General features: G+C 53.2%; 1 non-coding gene and 1 pseudogene across 1 annotated transcript; both read left to right on the forward strand.

Annotated features, from left to right (window-relative positions):
* Positions 1–1523: 1523 nt before the first annotated feature.
* LOC112206208 (small nucleolar RNA U3) lies at positions 1524–1740 on the forward strand. The gene has a single exon (XR_002940399.2). It is a non-coding gene; the product is annotated as a small nucleolar RNA U3 (small nucleolar RNA).
* Positions 1741–14708: 12968 nt separating this feature from the next.
* On the forward strand, positions 14709–15793 carry LOC104002900 (kynureninase-like; annotated as a pseudogene).
* The last annotated feature ends 7311 nt before the right edge of the window (positions 15794–23104 follow it).

The raw sequence follows: 23104 nt of genomic DNA on the forward strand, positions 1-23104 counted from the left end.
CGGGTTCAAGCCATTCTCCTGCCTCAGCCTCCCCAGTAGCTGGGATTACAGGCGCAGGCCACCACGCCCGGCCAGTTTTTGTATTTTTAGTAGAGACGAGGTTTCACCATGTTGGCCAGGATGGTCTTGATCTCCTGACCTCGTGATCCACCCGCCTCGGCCTCCCAAAGTGCTAGGATGACAGGCGTGAGCCACCGTGCCCGGTCCAGTTGTGTTTTTATGCACTAGCAAGGAACAATTCAAAAATGTAATTAAGAAAACCGCTGGGCGTGGTGGCTCACGCCTGTAGTCCCACCACTTTGAGCGGCCGAGGCGGGTGGATCCCTTGAGCCCAGGAGTTCAAGACCATCCTGGGCAATGTGGTGAAACCCCCTCCCTACAAAAAATACAAAAAATTAGCGGAGCGTGATGGCATGTGCCTACAATCCCAGCTACTCAGGAGGCTGACGTGGGAGGATCACCTGAGCCCGGGGGGTCAAGGCTGCAGTGAGCTGTCACATCATGCATCATTGCACTCCAGCCTGAAAAAGGAGTGAAATTCTGCAACATGTTACAACGTGAATGAACCTTGAAAACGCCATTCTAAGTGAAATAAGCCAGATACAAAAGGACAATATTGCATGTTTCCACTTATAGAGATACCTACAAGAATCAAATTCATAGAGACGGAAAGTAGAATAGTGGTTAAAAGGGTCTGGGCGGAGGGAGGAAAGGGAAGTTTGTTTTATGGGTAGAGTTTCAGTTTGGGATGTCGAAAAAGTTCTGGAGATAAATAATGGTGATGATTACATGCCAATGGCTACACGAATGTACTTAATGCCACTGAATTGTATATGTGAAAAATGGTTAAAATGGTAAATTTTGTATCTATTTTATACCATCCCCCCTAAAAAAAAAATTGTTTTTAAGAGTCAAGATCTCACTCTGTCTCCCAGGCTGGGGTGCAGTGGGGGTAATTGATCAAAGCTCACTGCAGCTTTGAACTCAGCCAGCTTCCCTGACTCAAACGATCATCCCGCTTCAGCCTCCCGAGTAGCTGGGACTACAGACGGTGCCATCACGCCCAGCTCATTGTTGATTCCCCCCCACCCCCCCCCCACCCCCCCTTGGTAGAGACGGGATTCCGCTATATTGCCTGGGCTGGTGTCGAACTCATAGAACAAAGGATCCTCCCTCCTGGGCCTGGGCGTGGGCTCGCAAAACGCTGGGATTCCCGGATGACAGGCGGGCGCACCACACCAGGAGCAAACACTTCCGGTTTTAAAAATTCAGTTTGTGATTGGCTGTCATTCAGTATTATGCTAATTAAGCATGCCTGCTTTTAAACTTCTTAAAACAATTTTTAAAATTACCTTTCCACCTAAAACGTTAAAATGTGTCAAGTGATAATATTCGAAAAGCTGTTATTGCCAAACTATTTTCCTATTTGTTTCCTAATGGCATCGGAACTAGCGAAAGTATCTCGCCATCAGTTAAAAGTTTGCGGCAGCTGTAGACCTAGCAGAGGCCGGGAAGAGGGCGTTAAGACTATACTTTCAGGGATCATTTCTATAGTTCGTTACTAGAGAAGTTTCTCTGAACGTGTAGAGCACCGAAAGCCACGAGGAAGAGACATAGCGTTTTCTCCTGAGCGTGAAGCCGGCTTTATGGTGTTGCTTAGCTGCAACTGCCGTCAGCCATTGATGATCGTTCTTCTCTCCGCTTGGGGGAGTAAGAGGGAGAGAACGCGGTCTGAGTGGTTTTTCCTTCTTGATGGTTCAATGATAGCGCTAGTGTGCGAGCTCTCCGGGCTGTTCAGTTCGTGCGTCGCATGTGGGGAGGAAGGCTTTTGCTTTCTGTTTCAGCGGCGATGGCCGTCGTGTTTCGTCCGGGTGGGTTTTTAATTTTAGGCTTCGGCGTCGGGGGGTGCTGTGTGGCACCTCCTATTCTCTTTTTGCGTTTTCTCCCATTCTCGCTGCCTCTTTTGTTGCCGTTTCCCGCCCGCCACTCCCACCTCCAGACGGGGTCTCCGGGTCTCTTGTCCTGTCTGGCGCGCAGGCTGGAGTGCAGTGGCGCCATCTCGGCTCCTAGCAACATCTGCCTCCCGGGCTCAAGCGAGTCTCCTGCCTAAGCCCTCCCGAGTAGCCGGGGTTTAAAGGCGCACACGCCACTCCAGGCTTTTTTTTTTTTTTGGCAGAAACGGGGTGTCACCGTGTTAGCCAGGCTGGTCTCCAACTCCTGATCTCGGTGATCCGCCCGCCTCGGCCTCCCGAAGTTCCTGGGATTACAGGCGTGAGCCACCCGCACCCGGCCCTAAAAGTACTTTTTATAGAGATGGGGGTCTCACTCTGTTGCCCAGACTGGTCTCAAACTGCTGATCTCAAGTGACTGACTGACTGCCTCAGCTGCCCAAGTATCTCAAGTGACTGCCCCAGCTGCCCAAGTAGCAGGGACTGCAGACACAAGCCACAGCCGCCGGCTCTATTCAGGAACATGTTTGTTCCAAGTTTTGGCAATTATGGATAAAGCTGCTATAAACAGGTGTGCAGGTTTTTGTGTGGACATTTTCAACTCATTTGGGTAGACACCAAGAGGCACGAGTTCTGATCATACCGAAAGAGTGTTTAGTTTCAGAAGAAGCTGCTTGTCTTTTCTTGGGCTCCATAACAAAATACACAGACTTTGTGGCTTAAATAAATAAATAACACAAATTTATTTCTTACAGTTCTCAGTCGGGCGCGGTGGCTCACGCCTGTAATCCCAGTACTTTGGGAGGCTGAGGTGGGCGGATCACGAGGTCAGGAGATCAAAACCATCCTGGCTAACATGGTGAAACCCTGTCTCTACTAAAAATACAAATATATATATATATATATATATATATATATATATATATATATGTATATTAGCCAGGGCGGTGGCACACACCTGTAGTCCCAGCTACTCGGGAGGCTGAGACAGGAGAATCACTTGAACCCAGGAGGCGGAGGTTGCAGTGAGCTGAGATCATGCCACCGCACTCCAACCTGGACGGCAGAACAAGACTCTATTTTTTTTTTTAAAGTGTTTGTTTGTTTGTTTGTTTGTTTGTTTTTGAGACGGAGTCTTGCTCTGTCACCCAGGCTGGAGGACAGTGGTGCGATCTCGGCTCACTGCAAGCACCGCCTCCTGGGTTCATGCCATTCTCCTGCCTCAGCCTCCCCAGCAGCTGGGACTACAGGTGCATGCCGCCACGCTCGGCTAATTTTTTTGTATTTTTAGTAGAGACGGGGTTTCACCGTGTTAGCCAGGATGGTCTTGATCTCCTGACCTCGTGATCCTCCTGCCTCGGCCTCCTAAAGTGCTGGGATTACAGGCGGGAGCCACCGCGCCCGGCCAAAAGTATTTTTTTAAGGAATGGGGGTGGGAGGTTCTCTATTCCCCAGGCTGGTCTCAAAGTCTTGGCCTCAAGTGATCCTCCCATCTCAGCCTCCCGAGTAGCTGAACTACGGTCATGCACCACCGAGCCTGATTTATTTTTTGACTTTAAAGAATCTACCATCTCAAAGGGAAAGTTAGACTGAGGTTGGCTGGGGTGTGGCTCACTGGAGTGTGACTTTTCTGTTTCCATAAGGGTGTGTGTTTGCTGGCATGGTAGGAGAGGCTGGCCTCAGGAGCTAAAATGCTGGGATTGTGTTCCAGCTCCTGCCTGCCTCTGCTGTGTGATTGTGGGTGTATTGCTTCACCTCTCTGTGCCTCAGTTTTCCCATCTGTAAAATGGGTGCAATCACATCTCCCTTGTCTCAGACCTTGAACACCTGGCACGGGGTGGGAGGCTGGCTGAGAGCCTGGTCTCACACTGCCTTCACCGGCTCCCTCTCTCCACAGGTGGTACTCGGGCAGGATTTCCCGGCAGCTGGCGGAAGAGATTCTGATGAAGCGGAACCATCTGGGAGCCTTCCTGATCCGGGAGAGCGAGAGCTCCCCAGGGGAGTTCTCTGTGTCTGTGAAGTGAGCTCTGGCCCTTGGGGGTGTGTGCAGAGGAGGGTGGGCGGGGGGTGGGCAGCATTTGAGCTGAGCCTTGGGGCCCGGGACGGGCTCACGGAGTGAGGGTGGAGGAATGGCATCCCTGCAGAGGGAGCAGTCCGGGCAGAGGCCTTCCGGACACAGGCGGTGGTCTGGGCACCCCAGGGTGCAGCCCAGAGCAGTGGGGTGTGTTGGGAAAGCAGGATCAGGCCAGCTGTGCAAGGCCTCAATGCCAGGCTGAAGTCCAGGCTTCTACGAGTATAGGAGCCATCATAGGTTCTTCATCAGGAGAGGGCGATGTCCAGGGTGGTGATGTGGCAAGAGACTGAGGGCAGGAGAGTGCTGAAACGCCCAGGGCGGGTGTCCAGGATGTGCTCCGCACAGGGTCCCACTCTATGTGATATAGTTGGGAAGATGCCCCCTGAGGCCAGGCTGCCTGGGCTCGAATGCTAGTTCTGCCACTTCCTGGCTGTGTGAGCTTGGGCAAGTCACTTACCTTCTCTGTGCCTGTTTCTTCACATGTAAGATAGGCTATTGCATGGACGAAACAAGTTGGTATATTTAAAGCAATTAGAATAGTCCCTGGCATGGAGGCAGGGTGGCCGTGCTGGGGAACATCTGGCATTGTATTAGGGCGGCCCTCAGCTGTGGTGTGGCAGCCTCTGGGCAGCACAGAATCCAATCCTAAAGGGCCACCCTGGAGTGATTGAGGAATCCAGGCTGGAAAGTAGCAGCAGGAATGGGGGTGGGGGTAGACAGGGTCAGGCTCCTAGTTAGTCTCTGTCCTTCCTACTCTTAGGCCTTGGTAGAATCTAGATGCATTAATTCAAGGAATATTTATTGATTAGGTGCCATGTGCCAGGATGCTCTAGGGGCTGGGGAAACCAAATGGGAAAAAAAACAAAGTTGCTGCTGTCGTGGGTTTCAGTCTTTGTGAGTGAACAAGAAAACATGTTAATACAGAATGAACCAAGGTGGTCAGGAAAGGGCTCTCTGAGGAGGTGGCATTGCAGCAAAGCTCTGAACTAGGAGGTGGAGGCTTCCCAGGTGCCCAGGAATGAGGAGGACCTGGGAGGAGAGGCTTCTAGGCAGAGGGAATAGCATTTGCAAAGACCCTGAGGTGGGAATGTGATTGGGGCATGTAGGAGCCCGGAGGAGGTGACGTGGCTGGAGCAGAGTGAGCGAAGGGCAGGGGCTGGAGTTCCACCCACATCCAGTGATCACAGAGGGCCTGAAAGGAGGTCGGGTTTTCTCTCAGAGCAATAGGGAGCCGTGGAGGGTCTTGAGCAGGGGAGAGATGTAATTGGACTCCATTTTTAGCAGATGACTCTGAGTGCTGTGAGGAGAAAGAGCTGCTGGGGGAGAGCGTGGTGGCAGGGAGGCCCGTGGGGAGTCAGGAGGGAGATGATGGCCTCTGGGACTGTACAGGTAGGGGCTGATGAGGGGACACAGAGAAATGGCTGGGCCCAGGCATGGAGGTGTGCGGGGGGACCACCAGCAGTACCAGCTCTCAGGGCTGCTGTGGGCACAGAGCCCGGAACGGAGGAGGCGCTTACCATGCCAGCTCTTACTGCCACCAGCGGAGCTAGCACTGGGGTGGTAAAGAGGCCAGCCGGGAGGAAGGGATGAAGGAAGGGGTGGCCCCAGAGGAGGGCAGAGTGGCCTCTCACGATCTCCTAAAGGATGAAGGCCAGGTGTGGTGGCTCACGCCTGTAATCCCAGCAGTTCGGGAGGCCAAGGCGGGTGGATCACTTGAGGTCAGGAGTTTGAGACCAGCCTGGCCAACATGCTGAAACCCCGTCTCTACTAAAAATACAAAAATCAGCCAGGCATGGTGGCGCACGCCTGTAATCTCAGCTACTCGGGAGGTTGAGACATGAGAATCATTTGAACCCGGGAGGCAGAGGCTGCAGTGAGCCGAGATTGTGCCACTGCACTCCAGCCTGGGTGATGGAGTAAGACTCTGTCTCAAAAAATACAAATACAAATACAAATAAAGGACAAAGAAATACAGGCCTGGGTCGATAGCTAACACTGGGGCTGGGTGTGGAGACGCAAGCCTGATGGGGCTTGGAGTCAGGGGGTCCCAAAGAAGCAGACAAAGGCAGACTCAGACAGGCTGGGCCAGGAGCCCATGAGGGCTCCTGCTGGGGGAAAAGCATTCCCACCCACCTGATGCCTTCCAGGCTCTGCCGGGTCCCTGTGACTCCCATGTGTTCAGCCCGCCTGTTTTGAAACAAGCTCAAGCTGTTCACTGTGTGGGATCAGCACGTCTGCTGCTAGCCCTGCAGGGTGGCGAGCTCCCCTGAGCCTGGAGGCACCCGCAAGGCATAGGAGCCTATGGTCAGGAAGGCGGCTCTAGGGGTGTGTTCGTCCATTTAGTGTTGTGATAAAGGAACATGTGAGGCTGGGTAATTTATAAAGAAAAGGCGTTTATTTGACTTGGTGTTCTACAGGCTGTGTAGGAAGCATGGCACCGGCATGTGCCTCTGGTGAGGCCTCAGGAACCTTTTACGCATGGTAAACGGGGAAGGGGATCCGGCGCATCACATGGCGAGACGGGGGCAAGTCGGGGAGGGAGGTGCCAGGCTCTTTTCAACAACCAGACCTCATTCATTACTGCAAAGAGCCACTGATGAGGGTCTGTCCCGTGACCCAAACACCCCCCACCAGGCCCCACTTCTAACACTGGGAGTCACGTTTCAATGAGAGATTTGGAGAGGACAAACATCCAAACCGTATCAGGGAGGCAGATCCAACGTCTCAGGGGTCACAGCCCCCCGCATTCCCCCTGAGCCCGGGCGCCCAGTTGGTGGAACCAGCCATCAGCCTTGTTCCCTTCCCTTTTCTCCTGGGGGCAGGCTGGTGATCCTGAGGGGCAGGAACGCGCATGCCCCCTCTGAGCCTCTATTTCCCCATCTTAAAAATGCGAGTGCTGTCAGCGTGTGCGTGTGTGCGCTTGTGCGTGCTGGGGGGTTACTGTGCGTTCTTGGCCCTGACTGCCCACCCCCGGGATGGTGTGGGCACCTGGAGCCTGGAGTCCCCGCGGGCTCACCCCCCACCCCCCAGCCCAGCCCCCACTTCCCTGCAGCCCCGGGGAGCTGCGGCTCCTGCGGAGGCAGGACGTGGCAGTCTTCCAAGTGTCGGCTGTCCAGGGCCTGGTCATCTCCTGGGAATGGCGTCCGCCAGGCGGGCTGGCCTGGCTGAGTGGCTCCTGGAACCAACCCCAAAGCCCAAGGTCACCCAGCAAAGTGGGGGCACAGGGGACTCAAACTACGTCTGGAGCCCGAGTTGAGGGGGAGGGGCTGGCCCTCCCTCCGCCCTCCGGCTTCCTCCTCTAACAAATCACGCGGCCTCACTCTCCAAGTTAGCGCCCCAGTGTGCTGCCCTCTTCAGGCGTCTCTCTGTAAGTGCAGCCACCTGCGCACACGCACATGATCAGACCTGAACACCCCAGCCTTGTGAGTTTGCTCAGCACGCATTTATTGAGCATCAGCTGTGTGAAAACCACAAGGCAGGACTGAAACAGGAGACAAACCAGAGGCATGTGAAGGGGAAATGGTCACAGCCTGGCCCAGGGGTCTCTATGATGAGCAAATGAATAAATGAAATTCAATGACAGCGGATACATTCCACATAGTGAAGGCACCAGGGAGGAAGTGACATCTGAGTTGGGCTCTAAAGCATGAGTAGGCGTTTGGTGCACAAGGAGAGTAGATGATATGCCAGGCACAGGAAACAGCGTGAGTAGAGATCTAGAGGCGGGGAAGCGAGGGGTGTGTTTGGATAACAACGTGTTTTCTGACCAGGAGGGAAGATGGACAGTCTTAGGGAGCAGTTCTTGAGCAGGCGAGCCAGCACCGGTGTTTCCTGGGAAGGGATCTGGAAGCGACCCTCAGAGAAATCCTGGCCTGTGCCCCCCAACCCTTTGTCCAAGGCATACTGGCCAAGTGTGCCCAGGTCAAAACTGTCAGGCGCTTCCTGGGCTTGGCTGGCTGTGGGTTGTACACAGCACCAGCAGGTGGAGCCCTTGACCCTTGGCTTCTTCCTGCCTGGGCCCAGGCTCCTGGGTCCTGCTCCCATTCTGTCCATCATCTGTCATGGGGCCTCTCAGTGGTCCTTGGACAACCACCAAGCAGGGGTCAGAGTTGGAAGCTGAGACTCAAATGGGGCATGTGGCTAAGAGCACGGTATTTTGAGCAACAGTCAGCTCTGACACCTGCTAGCTGCTCGCTGTATAATCCTGGGCAAGTTACCCCTCTGAGCCTCAGTTTCCTCATTTATAAAATGGACAGCTATGTAACATGTTTTTTATGATGACTGGCACATGATAAGTGCCAGTTATCATAATTATATTAAGGCCCCAAGGACCGCACACCAAGCTGGGGAGGAATTAGGGAGCCCCTCCTGGCCTGGAAGGCTGCCCCCCACCCCCTGCCCATGAATCCAACACTCTTAGAGAAGAGGCAGCAGCACAGGGAGTCAGGGAACCCAGATGCTGGGAAGCCGGGTGACCTGATGGCCACCTCGGAAAATGACAGCCTGGCAGATTGGTGTGTAAGAGCTCTTCCACCCTTGCTGGTTGGTACTTGGGAACTCTGATGGCACTATGCATGGCATCTCTGGCATACTCACACCAAGCCCTATAAAGCTGTCAGAGGTGGGGTTTATGGGCCTCATGCTGCCTCCTAGAGCAACTGTGGCCATAGCTAGCTGCCCTTTATGAGTTTACAAAGGGCTGTCCCCCTCCTCCTCCAGGGAGCATGTCTGAGCTGGCGGGCAGCGGGCCAGGGGCCAAGGCTGGCGTGCAGTGTCTGGGCTGCCTAACTTTTGCCCCACACTCCTATCCAAGCTACTGTGGACTCTTCTGCCATAAATGACAGTTTGTCTCCAAGTGACATATTTGCCTCCTTTCTAGCCAGAGGTACCCTGGAGTCAATGCACATGTGTTTGCCCTGCCCATCTGGTCACTGAACCCCTGCTGTGTGCCGGCCCTGTCCCAGGGCCTGGGGATTCAGCCAGCAACAAAATAGGGCAAAGCTCTCTGTCCCTCAAGTGCCCATGTGCTACTGGGTGACAGACAATAAGTGATTAGGAAATTGTATAAAATCTTACACAATGACCAAGGCTTTGGAGAAAATGAAGCCGGGAAGTGGTGGAGGGGGGGTGCAATTTTAGGAGGAAGGGACTGGCTGCAGGCAAGGACAGGGGGGAAGTGAGGAGACCTGCCTGATCCCCAGAAGCCCAGCTTGCAGGTAAGGAAACTGAAGCCTGGAGAGGTGCAGCAACTTCCCCAAGGTCACACAGCGAGGAACTTAGAGCTGGTGCCCACCGACCTCTGTGCCCTGACAGACCTGGTCTGTCCTCCACCCACCCTCCCTGAGCTCCAAAGACCCAGCAGGAGTCTGTCTGCACCAGTGTCCTGCCCCTCCCAAGCTCAGCTTGACTCTGGTTCCTGTCTGCTGCCGAACAGGTTGTTCCACCCCTCCTTTTCACAGATGGGCAAACTGAGGCCAGAGAGGGGCCATGCCTGATGGAGATCGCCCAGCAGGCAGTTAGCACCCACGTGGGTCCACACGTCCACAAGCCCTGGTTGGGGTGGTGGAGGGGGTGTCCTAGGGCTCCTGCCCCCACCCCAGCCTTGTTTTTCCTCTCTGGGCTGACACTGTTACCTTTGCTGCTGCTGCTGCTGCTGCCACCAGGCCAGAAAAACTCGCTGGGCAGGACTGGCTGCTGCCAGCATTAGGCCTGACTTGGTCCTTGGGGCTTTTCTGACAGCCCAGGGGTCAGCCTAGCCCCTTGTTCCCCTGGGTAGGTGGATGTAGGGGTCACACAAAGAGACAAAGATACTCATGATTGCTCAGTGAGAGACTCACACATAACAGTCACTCCACACAGTGGGAGACACACACAGACACACACACACAAGCATCCCAGGAATGCACACTCAGACACAATGGAGATGCTCTCACACCCTGGCACTGCCCACTGAAGTGAATGGCTCCAGCAGCCTCTCCTCTCACCAACTCAGGCCCACAATCCCAGTGCCCCCTCCCTCCTCTGGCTCTGGGAGGCTCATGCAGCAGAGCTGGCTGCACTGGATCCAGCCCTCCCGGTTCCGGGGCCATCTGGACTCAGATTCCGTTCCTCCTGCAAGCTCTGAAGTTCCCACAGGCCTTGGGAAGCGGAGTGGAGATGAGGTCTGGAGAGGCCCCAGAGGGTAGCCCCAGTCTGGGGGATTCTCAAATGCTTTGAGGCTCCACCTGGGCCTTGAAGGATGGCTAAGGTCAAGACTAGACAGAGAAAAGGGAAAAGGCATTATTTCTGGTGAGGGCCATGAGCAAGAGCCCAGCCAGGCTAGGGAAAAGGGCCAGGCTGGGAGAGGGAGTGACAGCTGGGATGCTGGGCTGTGAGATGACAGAGACAGCACCGCTTGGCCTCAGGCAGGGGCTGGCTCAGCAGGAGGGGCTGCACCCAAGCCTCACTGTCCTCTGCTGTAAAGCAGGACATTTGGACCAGGTGGGAGAAGGGACAAGATTTGCCATTTACTGAGCACCTAGTATGTGCCACACACAGACTAGGTAGGGGCTGGCACATGCACGTTTCCCAGATTTGAGAATTCTCCAGTTCCCAGGTTGGAAAGCCCTAGAATCCCTGGGTCCCTGGCTCCCTTTCCCTTATCTCCTGTTCTCCACTCCCTGACTCTACTATATGATCAAAGAACTGCTCCAGATAACGTTCTATCTGCTCTAGATAACTTTCCAAGTATCTAAAGATGAACGTCAAATACCATAAAATTCAAAGTTGTGGTCGTTTGGGTTTGAAATCATTTTCAAACCCACCACACCCTTTCTGTCCCCTCACCCAGAGGAGTGGGGCCACCTGTACGCAGGCCCCTCCTCGGGGCCAACAGGGAGTCAGGGCCTTCTGCCTGGGTACCCGGTGCCCCAGAGGTGGAGCCACTGGGATCCCTGTCTCCAGGCTTCTCGCCTGCCCAGCTGTGGGTCACCGTCACTCCACTGCTTGAAGCAGTGCTCCTCCCCAGGCACCACGGCCAAAGTTCAGTAAACCCTGGGCTGGTTAGCACGTGGCACTAGGGAGTCATGGGGCTCAGAGGCTGCCTCTCGGAAGCCTCTGGGAGGCTTCGGAAGGCCAGACAGGGCAGGAGACACACATCTGCCTGCACACCCACCTCCGCGTCATGAGCACATGGACACACATGTCCCACAGCTGGCAACACAAGTGGCTGAGTCACTGGGAACAAGGTCCTCTGACGGCACGTGAGCAGCTTTGTCTCAGATTTGGGGACCATTGCTCCACCTGTCGAGAGCCTCTGTTCTCATGGGGAGAACTAGCTCTCTTTCTGGCTGTGTGACCCTGAGGGCTGGATGCATCTTAGAGCAATGGGTTGGCCACCGGAGCCTGGGTTCAGGGTCAGAACACCTGGTGGGCTGCAATCCCAGTTCAGAACCAACAGAAGTGGGTTTCAAGAAGAAAGCATCGCAATGAGGACCTAAGACCTGGAAAGTGATGCTCTGTTTGCTGAGTCCCAGCTAGACTGGACCTTCAGGGCCCACTCCTGCCTCCCTGCCTTTTTAGTGTCTCATATGCAAGTCATTTTGAGTAGCAAGTTACAAGAAGGCTATGAGAGGGGCTGAGGGATCCAAGAAGGCCCTGACTGCGTGATGGGGTCTGATGCAGCTCTCACAGGATGCGCCATTTTACCTGGGCCTTGAGGCATGAGTAGGAGTTCAAGAAAAATTCCTTCCAGTTGGAGGAAATACCGTGTGCAAATGCCCGGAGGTGTATTTAGAAGTGGTTTGGGGCTGGGCGCGGTTGCTCACACCTGTAATCCCAGCACTTTGGGAGGCCGAGGTGGGCAGATCACCCAAGGTCAGGAGTTTGAGACCAGCCAGGCCAACATGGTGAAACCCTGTCTCTACTAAAAATACAAAAATTAGCTAGGCGTTGTGGCAGGTGCCTGTAATCCCAGCTACTCGGAAGGCTTAGATGAGATAATCGCTTGAACCCAGGAGGCGGAGGCTGCAGTGAACCGAGATCGCGCCATTGCACTCCAGCCTGGGTGACAGAGCGAGACTCTGTCTCAAAAAAAAAAAAAAAAAAGGGGAGAAGTGATTTGGACCCCTTGACTGTGATGGAGTAGGGGGAATCCCATTTTGCCCTACGCCTCATACAGACCAGAGGGTGGGAAACTTGAACACATCTTTATCTTAAATCTTTCATCTTAAAACATCAATAAGGAAGGAAGCCGCCCCAGGGATGACTGGTGGAGAAACTCAACCACAGGCAGGGATAGGACAGATGGAGCAGCAGATCTGGGCAGCTGGGGTGACAGACACCACCCTCTTGTTCGGGAGAACCATAGACCTGAAGGAACTCAGGCTGTGGGTGAACCCAAGCTTGCAAATGTATTGCAACCAAATTGTTTAACCAGATTTCAATTTACAACCCAGGAGAGGTAGGGGTGTGTGTGTGTGTGTGTGTGTGTGTGTGTGTGTGTGTGTGTGTGTGCATGTGTCCCATCAAGGCATCAAGTGCTTTGGACTGGTGGTTGGATCTCATTTAGCCCAAATGTGAACAAAAAGATCCCTAGCCTGTGGCTCAGGAGGCTGAGGTGTGTGTGTGTGTGTGTGTGTGTGTGTGTGTGTGCATGTGTACCATCAAGTCATCAAGTGCTTTGGACTGGTGGTTGGATCTCATTTAGCCCAAATGTGAACAAAAAGATCCCTAGCCTGTGGCTCAGGAGGCTGAGGGGCTATCTACCTCCCAGTGGCCATCCTGTGCCCCTACCCTGCCTCACCCGGCTCACAGGGCCCCAGGCTTTCCCAGCTATTAGCTCCGCCAGCCACCTGAACAGGTGCCCTCCCTCGGGGTCCTAAACTGTCTTCTTTCTGGTTGGGAGCTGGGACTGTTCTGTGTTCTCCCCACAGCCCCTAGCCCAGCCAGGTGGGCCTAGGGTGGCTCTGTTGGCAGCACCCACACAGCCCCCAGGGTCCCAGGCCTCTCAGCTCCCTTGCAAGGAGTGCACTATCGCCCACATTTGGCAGGCCAGGACGCAGAGGCCCAGAGAGGTGGGCTGGGGTGTAAGTCCAGGCAGGCTGGCTATAGAGCTGGGAAAGGTAGCTAAGGTTTGGCCAGGCAGAGAGGATGAGGCAGGGAGGGAGGGCCTCCTGGGGGGCACAGCCCAGGTAGCAACATGGCAAAGTAGAAATGGACTTGGAATGATGAGCTCTGGAACAATAGTAATATCATAATTGGAATAATTATTATTGCTATTGTTATGTGATAATAACCAATCAGGAGGGCATTAGGCAACGTTTTACATGTATGAGCTCAAATGTGGCCCCAGCTCTCTGACCTTTCTTGCTGTTGTGGCTCTGGGCAGGTCGCGGCTGCACTCGGGGCCTCAGTTTCCCCACTGGGGCATGAGGATTTCAAGAAAAATTCCCTCTAGCTGGAGGACACTCTGTGTGCAAATGCCTGGAGGTGTGTTTAGAAGTGGTTTGGACCCCTTGACTGGAATGGAGTAGGGGGAATCCTGTTTTGCCCTATGCCTCATACAGACCAGAGGGTGGGAACCTTGAACACATCTTTTTTTTTTTTTTTTTTTTTTTTTTTTTAGAGACAGAGTCTTGCTCTGTCGCCCAGGCTGGAGTGCAGTGGTGCGATTTTGGCTCACTGCAACCTCCACCTCCTGGGTTCATGCCATTCTCCCGCCTCAGCCTCTGGAGTAGCTGGGACTACAGGCGCCCGCCACCACGTCTGGCTAATTTTTTTTTGTTTTTTAGTAGAGATGGGGTTTAGCGAGGATGGTCTCGATCTCCTGACCTCGTGATCCGCCCGCCTCGGCCTCCCAAAGTGCTGGAATTACAGGCGTGAGCCACCGCGCCCGGCCTTGAACACATCTTTATCTGAAATCTTTCATCTTAAAACATCAATAAAGCAGCAAGCTGCCCCAGGGATGACTGGTGGAGAAACTGAAACATAGGGCCCAATTTGCTCCTCCTGGGCCGTGAGGCAGGCCAGCCACCCCCGAAGCACAGCGGGGCAGCGCTGCAGTCATGTCTGCCATGATCTTGACCCACAGCTGCACCGCCTCCAGTCCCAGCCCCACAAGGCCTGTCCTGGGTGGACACGCCGAGTGTGAGAGGTTCCAGTTAGTTCCTCTGCCCAGTCCCAGCCAGGACAGGCTCTGCCTCTGGCCAGTTTGAAAGAGCAGGCTCGGCTGGGCGCGGTGGCTCACGCCTGTAATCCCAGCACTTTGGGAGGCCGAGGCCGGTGGATCACCAGAGGTCAGGAGTTTGAGACCAGCCTGGCCAACATGGTGAAACCCCGTCTCTACTAAAAGTACAAAAATTAGCTGGGTGTGGTGGCAGGCGCCTGTAATCCCAGCTACCCTGGAGGCTGAGGCAAGAGAATCGCTTGAACCCGGGAGGTGGAGGTTGCAGTGAGCTGAGATCGCGCCATTGCACTCCAGCCTGGGGGACAAGAGAGAGACTCGTCACAAAAAAAAAAAAAAAAAAAAATTAGCTGGGTGTGGTGATGCATGCCTGTAATCCCAGCTACCCAGGAGGCTGAGACAGGAGAATCACTTGAACCTAGGAGGTGGAGGTTGCAGTGAGTCAAGATAGCGTCACTGCACTCCAGCCTGGGTGACACAGCAGGACTCCATCTGAGAAAAATAAATAAATAAATAAAATAAAATAAAGGATATCCCTGAAGCAATTGAGAAGGGAGGAGGCTCAATTACAGCAATCCTGTTCAGTGGGCTGCATTTTTATACTGGGCAGCTCTTTAATATACCTGCTACCACGAAAGCTGGACAAGTGAAGAGATGTTTTGCTGGCTTGATCTAGCATGTACAGTTGGAAATGCTGAACTCACTTACATGACAGAAGAGTTGACTTTGCCCACTGGTGTTCCCACAATAATTTGAATGCAGGAGCAGGAGGTCTGGCAGGTACTTTTTCCATGAAAAGCATGCCCGTATGATTAAAGCTGTGCTGCTGGGGTGGTTTGGCTGTGAACTCAGCACCAGATTTGAGATGGATAACCAACTGCAGTTAATCCCTGGGGTTAGTGGATTCCAAATTTCAAATCCTCCCATTTTGTTGGTCTGTTTCTTACAGTTTAGAGATCTTTAGGCAGGCAGCGATTAAAGCATTGTGGAGAAAATCTATTTTGCTGACTGGTTATCTGGAATACCTGATCTAGCACTGCTATGGCAAAAATAAAGCAGAATCTAAGAAGCCAATGGTGACCTGGAGGTGACCATTACTCCATCCCATATGGAGGATCAGGGCTGCCAGCTGACACTAACATTTTTCTGTTCCAAAGAAAGATGTTTTCCAAGAGGTAGAAAAAAGAGGAGTGGTTTATGACAAGTGGAATCCAAATGTCATTCAAGTGGCTCCAGTTCCTTTCTATCATTCTTTCCATGATGTTTATAAATTTATCAATCTGGGCTGGGTGCGGTGGCTCACACCTGTAATCTCACCACTTTGGGAGGCCGAAGCCAGAGGATCACTTGAGCCTAGGAGTTTGAGAACAGCATGGACAACATAGTGAGACCCTGTTTCTACAAAAAAAAAAAAACAAAAAAAAGTATTTTTAATTAGCCAGGCATGGTGGCACACACCTATAGTCCCTGCTACCCAGAAGGCTGGGGCAGGAGGATCACTTGATCCCAGGAGATCAAGGCTGCAGTGAGCTGTGATGGCACCACTGCACTCCAGCCTGGGCAAGAGAGTGAGACCCTGTCTCCAAAAAAAAAAAAAAAAATTATCAATCTGCTCACTTCTGTACTTCACTCTGCAGAAACAAAAATTTGCAGTGTTTTCTAGAACAATTTAAGCAAATTATACTGAAAGCTGATGTGTGTTTTTTTTTTACCATTATTCAATTTTTAGTTATTGAAAGTATTTTACAATTGATTGCATGTAGCTGGCAGTAAGTAATATACTTTACAGAAAAGAAAAATAAGTAAATGAAACAACAAGTAAGCCTAAGGAGTGATGGGGGGGCTAAGGAAATTGTTTTATTTTATACAAGTTTATTGAAAACCACCTGTACTTATCCCTGAGAGAGGATGCAGATATGGCCCCTGCTTATTAGAAGCACAGGTCTGAGGGGGGGAGGCAGATCCAGACCCAGCCAATCATGGCTGAAGGTGATCAGTGCTGTGACAAAGGAGTCCCAGGGACTGAAGGGCCCAAGAAAGCCCCAGTCCATCCTGGAGGTCAGGGAAAGCTCCCTGGGGATGGAAAGAAATGGGTTGCATAGGAATTTGCCAGGAGAAGAGGCGGGAGAAGATGGAGCAACATGAGCAAAGGGTGAGGAATGAGAAGAACTAAGCAAATGTGCAGGAGAAATAAATGGAGCTTCTAGAAATTTAACACCTAGTAACATATTAAAAACTCAATGGAGAGTTTAAACGACAGTTTAGACAAAGCTGAATAGAGAATTCATGATCTGGAAGATGGATTTGAAGAAATTATCCAGAATTCAACCCAGAAAGAAAAATAAATGGAAAATGGGGGTGGTGGGGAAAGAAGAATTCAACCTGAGAAAGCTGAAGGAGGAGGAGGAGGAGGAGGAGGTGGCAGCAGTAGCAAGGAGAAGGAGAAGAAGAAGGAGGAGGAGAAGGAGAAGGATGAGGAGGAGGGAGAGGAGGAGAAGAAGAAGAAGAGGAGGAGGAGGAAGAGGAGGAGGAGAAAACAAAGAAAAAAAGTGGTTAGGAGCCAGGGAGAATACAACAGGAAGATCTAACATAGGTAGCAGTTCCAGACAGAGAAGGGAAAATGAGACAAATGCAATATTTGAAAACATAAAGTCTGACATTTTTTTCCATATCTAATAAGCACCACCAAATGCACAGATTCTAGAGATCCAATGAATCCCAAGCAAGATAGGTAGGAAGAAATTCATGTCTGGACATATTGTAGTGAAAATATAGAACACCAAAGTCAAAGAGGAGATCCTAGAAGCAACCAGAGAGAAAGCAGAGGAGATTCTTTAAGTGTTTCAGTGTTGCAACAGTGAGATATTCAAAGGCAGGGAGTATAGGGAAATGGGGCTCTAGTAGAGCCAATTATTAAGGGTGATTTTGAGCCAGAGGAGTGATATGATGAGATCTGTGTTTCAGAATCTGAGTATGGAAAGCCAGGTGCGCTGCTCAAACCTGTAATCTCAGCACTTTGGGGGGCCAAGGTGTGTGGATCGCTTGAGACCAGGAGTTTGAGACCAGCCTGGGCAACAGAGTAAGAGACGCTGTTTCTTTTTCTTTTCTTTTCTTTTCTTTTTTTGAGACAGAGTTTCACTCTGTCACCCAGGCTGGAGTGCAGTGGCGTGATCTCGGCTTGCTGCAACCTCCGCCTCCCAGGTTCAAACGATTCTCCTGTCTCAGCCTCCCAAGTAGCTGGGACTACAGGTGCCCACAACCAGACCTGGCTAATTTTTGTATTTTTAGTAGAGACAGGGTTTCATATTGGCCAGGCTGGTCTCGAACTCCTGACCTTGTGATCCACCTGCCTTGGCCTCCCAAAGTGCTGGAATTACAGGTGTGAGCCACCGCTCCTGGCAAGAGACGCTGTTTCTACAAAAAAATAAACAAAAAAAATTAGCTGAGCATGGTGGCATGTACCTATAGTCCCAGCCATTTGAGAGGCTGAGGTAGGAGGATCACTTGGGCCCGGGGGCTCAAGGCTACAGTGTTCGCACCACTGCACTCCAGCCTAGTGTGCAGACTGGAGTGATGGAGTGAGACTCTGTCTCAAAAAAAAAAAAAAAAAAAAAAAAAAAGGAAAAGAAAGATGCGGTTCTACTCAGCGTCATCTGATTGCTACCCTGTAAAAGTGCAGCCCCAGAGTTCTGAGCTTCTGATATCCCAAAAGAAATGGAAACAGGTGGCCCCTGGATGAAGGAGGAGGTCAGGGGTGGCTGGAAGGCAGGTCCTGGGGAGTGTAGGGGCTGGAAGAAGACGGAGGGGGAAGGTGTGGTAGACACTATTATAATAGCTGACTGATCCTTGTGTACCATTCCCAATTCCCGTCTTCCCTGCTGCTTTCCACTGTGGAGGCTGGAAAAGAGAAACTACTTACCTTCTCAGCCTTTGTTGCAGCTGGGAGTGACCATGTGACACAGTTTTGGCCAATGACATCTAAGGAGTCTCATTAGATCTCATTATGTGTGTGTGGCAGGGGTGGGGGTGGGGGGTGAGGGGGGCGGGGTGCCTGGGAGATTATTGACGAAAGTGACAAATGCTTTCAATTAACCCTGAAAGTAACCATTCCTTTTCCTTTCTGTCTTAAATGCGGAGGCAGATGCAACGCCAGGAGCAGCATCAGCCACGCTGTAAACAAGGGGGAAACCCCAAGCGCATTACAGAGGACGTCAGCCCTGCCATCACTGGGCTGGGGAAACAATGCCAGCCATGGCTGGTCTCCAGGTTCACAGTGATAGGGGAAATAAACCCTTATTTGTCTAAGCCATTGTGATTTGTTTTCCTTTTTTTTTTTTTTCAGCCACTTTACAGAAGAGGGATATTTGTTAAAATTCAGAAGGGGAGAGAAAAGGAGAGACTGCGCAGGTTGAAACGGTGGTGGGTAAATGTCAAAGAGAGAGAGACTTTGTTTGCAGGTGGCAGGGGCCTGAGCACGATTTTGTCACAATAGCAGATTGAGCACAGGATGTGCCAGGCACAGCGCTTTATACTGATCGACGCGTTTTAAAAATATTTTGTAGGCCGGGCGCGGTGGTTCACGCCTGTAATCCCAGCACTTTGGGAGGCTCAGGCGGGCGGATCACGAGGTCAGGAAATTGTGACAATCCTGGCTAACGCGGTGAAACCCCGTCTCTAGCAAAAATACAAAAAATTAGCCAGGCGTGGTGGCACGCGCCTGTAGTCCCAGCTACTCGAGAGGATGAGGCAGGAGAATCGCTTGAACTCTGGAGACGGAGGTTGCAGTGAGCTGAGATCGCTCACTTGAGATCGCGCCACTGCACTCCAGCCTGGGCGACAGAGCGAGGCTCCGGCTAAAAAAACAAAAAAAACCCCCCAAAAAAACAAATTTGTAGAGACGGGGGGGGGGGGTCTCACAATGTTGACCAGGCTAGTCTCAAACTCCTGACCTCAAGCCGTCCTCAGGCCCGGCCTCCCAAAGTGCTAGGATTAAGGCCTGAGCCACCGCGCCCAGCAGAACGCATTTAGTTCTCACTGCAACTTTCTGAGGCAGGCTGTGCTGTTATCCCCACCACACAGAGGGAACTGCGGTGCTCTTCTTAGACAAGAAAAGCGCCAGCCAGCGGGTGGTGAGGCAGGATTTGAACTCGAGCACACGGAGCCCATCCAGTCCCGATGGACTGACTCCTCCGTCAGCGGAGGAGGGAGCGAGTCGTTAGGTGAACAGTGAGTGTCTCAGGGTCCCGAGTGTGAGGTGGGGCGTCTGACGTGTCGCGGGGTCCTGCCTGGCCGTGTCCGGGCCGAGGCAGGGGAGGACGATCCCGGGCAGGGCAGCCAGCACTGCTCTCCCTGAGGGCCGGGGCTGTGCGCGCTGCGCGGTCTGTGCGTGGGATACGCCGGGCCCCGCCTCGCCTTCCCGCCCCGTCTCCCAGTCCTCCGCCCTGGCCCTGCCATAGGGAGCCCGGCCCGGGGTTTCTGCGGCTGCCGCAGCCCTGACAGGGGCCGGGGACGTGGAGGGAGCGGGCCGGCGCTGGCGCAGCCGCAGAACTGTGCAGGAGAGAGAGACTGTGACCCCGGTGGCCCTCTCTGAGTCTTGGTTTCTTCCTCCGTGAAATGGGGCTTGAGCAGCGCCTCCTCGACGGGGAAGAGGGCCCGCAGAGACAGCGCGCCAGAGAGTCCAGGGCAGCGCAGGGAAGGAGCCTGTGGATCCCTCCCAGGCCCATCCCACCGCCGATCCCGCCCAGGGGCGGCCCAGAGCATTTCCTGAAGGGCCTCAGGAAATACCAGGCCCCCGCCCCCAACCCTCCCGCCACCCCCGCCGCCCCCGCCCGTCCGCCCGCTGGCGTCCAGCTCCCTGGCCGCCCCTCCCCCGCCTCCTTCCGGCCGGGCCCCTGCTCGCATCTTGGCTTGCTGAGGCTGCGGGTCTTGGCCGGGGCTTCGAGAATCCCCCGCCGCCTCCCCTTCTGGAGGTATCTGCGCCGCCTCCTTTCTCCCTCCCCTTCCTTCCAGCCCTTCATTCCCTCGGGGCGGGCAGGCCGGCAGGCCCCGCGCAAACCTGGGGAAAGGTAGGTGGAGGGTGCGGGGTCCGATAACTGGCAGCCACACCCAGTAGGCCAGGCAGCTGCAGGAAAGAGGTTAAAGGAGTTGGAAGAGATTCTGGGAACTCAGGAAAGGAATCAGGGAAAGCTGCCTGGAGGAGGCGACATTTAAGTTTGGACTGGAAGAGCAAGGCGGGTCAGACAATAATTCATGTATTTACCAAGCATTTATCGAGCACTTACTGTGTTCAAGACCCTGGGGTTGGGGCAGGAGGCAAGATAACTGTGTCCTTATGGGTTCTGCAGTAGGGAAAACAGTGAAGGCAACCATCTCACAAACTGCTGGAGTTGAGACCACCAGCGGGGACAATAGAATGTTAGTTCCATTTGATCAATGAGACCAGAGAGGACTGGGGTGAAATTACTTTCCCACAGTCACAAGTAGTAGAACTGGGATTCGAACGTGTGCTACTGTAACATGAGCCCCTAACCACAGGAGTCTCTGTGGCTTTTCAAAGCAGACACGCTGCTGCACACAGGAGCAGCTGCCAGCCTGCCTTGCAGCAGCCATGGCCATGCTGCAGGGCCCACCCGGGGCAGGTGCTGGCAGAGGGGACAGCCAGCCACTGGTGGGAGATCTTGCCCTGGGAGAGGCAGCAGCGGAAATTGCTGTGGGATGGTGGAGGCTGTGGTGGCCATGATGTGGTTGCTTCGGGGCCCCTGTGGTTCCAACCGGGGCACTGTGCCTGCCTTCTGTGGCTTCTTCACCCACAGAGAACCCTCACTGGGGCCATGTCCTGCTTCCTGGAGCTGAGATTGAGTCTGGGAGCCCAGGTGGAACCCTTCTCACTCTCTGGGGACCTCCCACCCTTTATCTCCTGGGAGGCTGGGCTAGCATTCCTGCTTTATAGAAGAGGAAACCAGGGTCAGAGAGGCATGTTGGCTCGTCCAGGGCCACACAGCAGAAGGCCTGTGTCTGCTCAATGACTGAAGATACGCGGCTCTTTTCTTGATTCTCCATTCATTCGTTCATTCACTCACTCACTGTAACACATGCACATATCCTCTGGGTACTCACTATTCCATTGCACAGCAACCTGAAGGCTTCCAGCTAAGCTTGAGCACCTGAGGACCAGCGACTCTGCCTGGGGGCTTCATCCAGCAGCTGCAGCCTGCTGGCCCCCTGCCCCAGAAGGCCACCGTAGTGCTAGAGTAGGCTGTAAAGTGCTATCCCCCGAGTAGCCTTGATGCACGACTGACCTGGTGAGAGTTAGTGATAAACAGTTCTGCATCATCGCCCAAGGTTCCCCAGCTGTCCATGGTGTTATGTGCTCATTCCCATACCCTTTGTTGGCTCCTTCCCTTCCCTGTATCATTTTCCTGACAACCTAAAGGTGATTCTTGGGATCTCATTCAAGCCAAAAACCTTGCACTGGAATTTTTTTCCGGACTGGGCTTCTGAGGGTAGCAAATGAAGACATTCATTTATTCAGTCTTCAAACACGATTGACCTAACCTGAGCCCGCCCCATGCTGGGCTCTGGGGGTGTGGGCATGATTCATAGGCGTTTTCTGGCCTCCAGAGCCCCTTGCTTGATGGAAGAGGCAGGAACAGCTTCTGATGATTCTCACCCAGTGTGGTTAATGACGTGACCACATCTCCAGGGAGAATGACCCCTTCTGCCTGGGAGGTCAAGCGGCATCTCCAAAGATGTTCCCTTCCAGCTTGGCTTTGAAGGATGAGGAGGTGTTCCCCATCGGGACCAGGGGGCTGGGGAAATGGCATTCTTGGCAAAGAGAACAGCATGTGCAGACCAGGAGCAGGAGCATGGAGGGGCTGACAGATGGTGGCACTAGGGACGTTGGCAGGGTCAGACTGTGCCAGCCTTGAAGGCCAGGGGAGACCCTGGGACTGTGGCATGGTCATGGGAAACCACCACTGACAGTTTTGGAGCAAGGGCAGGATTTGGTTTTAGGAAACGCACTATCTCTGGAAAGACCTACAGGTTTAATGGTCCTTCCTTCCTCATTGTAACTCCCAGCAAGTCAAGGGAGTCCAGCCTGGAGCAGCTGAACAGCAGCATCGCTATACGTGGAGCTCTTATTAACACTTCATTCACTGGGTCTTCACACCCTTGAGTGAAGCATCCTTTTTAGTAACCTCTTTTTATAAGTGGGGAAACTGAGGCATGGTACAGGACTCAATCAAGGTCCCATAGCTAGGAAGCGGGGGCATTGGGATTAGAACCCATGTTTCTTGGCCAGGCATGGTGGCTCACGCCTGTAATCTCAGCACTTTGGGAGGCCGAGGTGAGCGGATCACCTGAAGTCAGGAGTTCGAGACTGGCCTGGCCAAGATGGCAAAACCCTAAACATACAAAAATTAGCCAGGCGTGGTGGCACACGCCTGTAATCCAAGCTACTCGGGAGGCTGAGGCAGGAGAATTGCTTGAACCCAGGAGGTGGAGGTTGCAGTGAGCCGAGATCGTGCCACTGCATCCAGCCTGGGCAACGGAGCAAGACTCCGTCTTAAAAAAAAAAAAAAAAAAAAAGACTGGGCACGGTGGCTCATGCCTGTAATCCCAGCACTTTGGGAGGCCGAGGTGGGTGGATCATGAGGTCAGGAGATCGAGACCATCCTGGCTAACATGGTGAAACCCTGTCTCTACTAAAAATACAAAAAATTAGCTGAGCTTGGTGGCAGGTGCCTGTAGTCTCAGCTACTCGGGAGGCTGAGGCAGGAGAATGGCGTGAACCCAGGAGGCAGAGCTTGCAGAGAGCCAGGATCACACCACTGCACTCTCGGGACAGAGTGAGACTCTGTCTCAAAACAAAACAAAAACAAAAACCCAAACAACAACAACAACAACAAAAGAAGCTGT

The sequence above is a fragment of the Pan troglodytes genome, chromosome 19 (genome assembly GCF_028858775.2).
Source record: "Pan troglodytes isolate AG18354 chromosome 19, NHGRI_mPanTro3-v2.0_pri, whole genome shotgun sequence".
Taxonomy (NCBI): Eukaryota; Metazoa; Chordata; class Mammalia; order Primates; family Hominidae; genus Pan; species Pan troglodytes.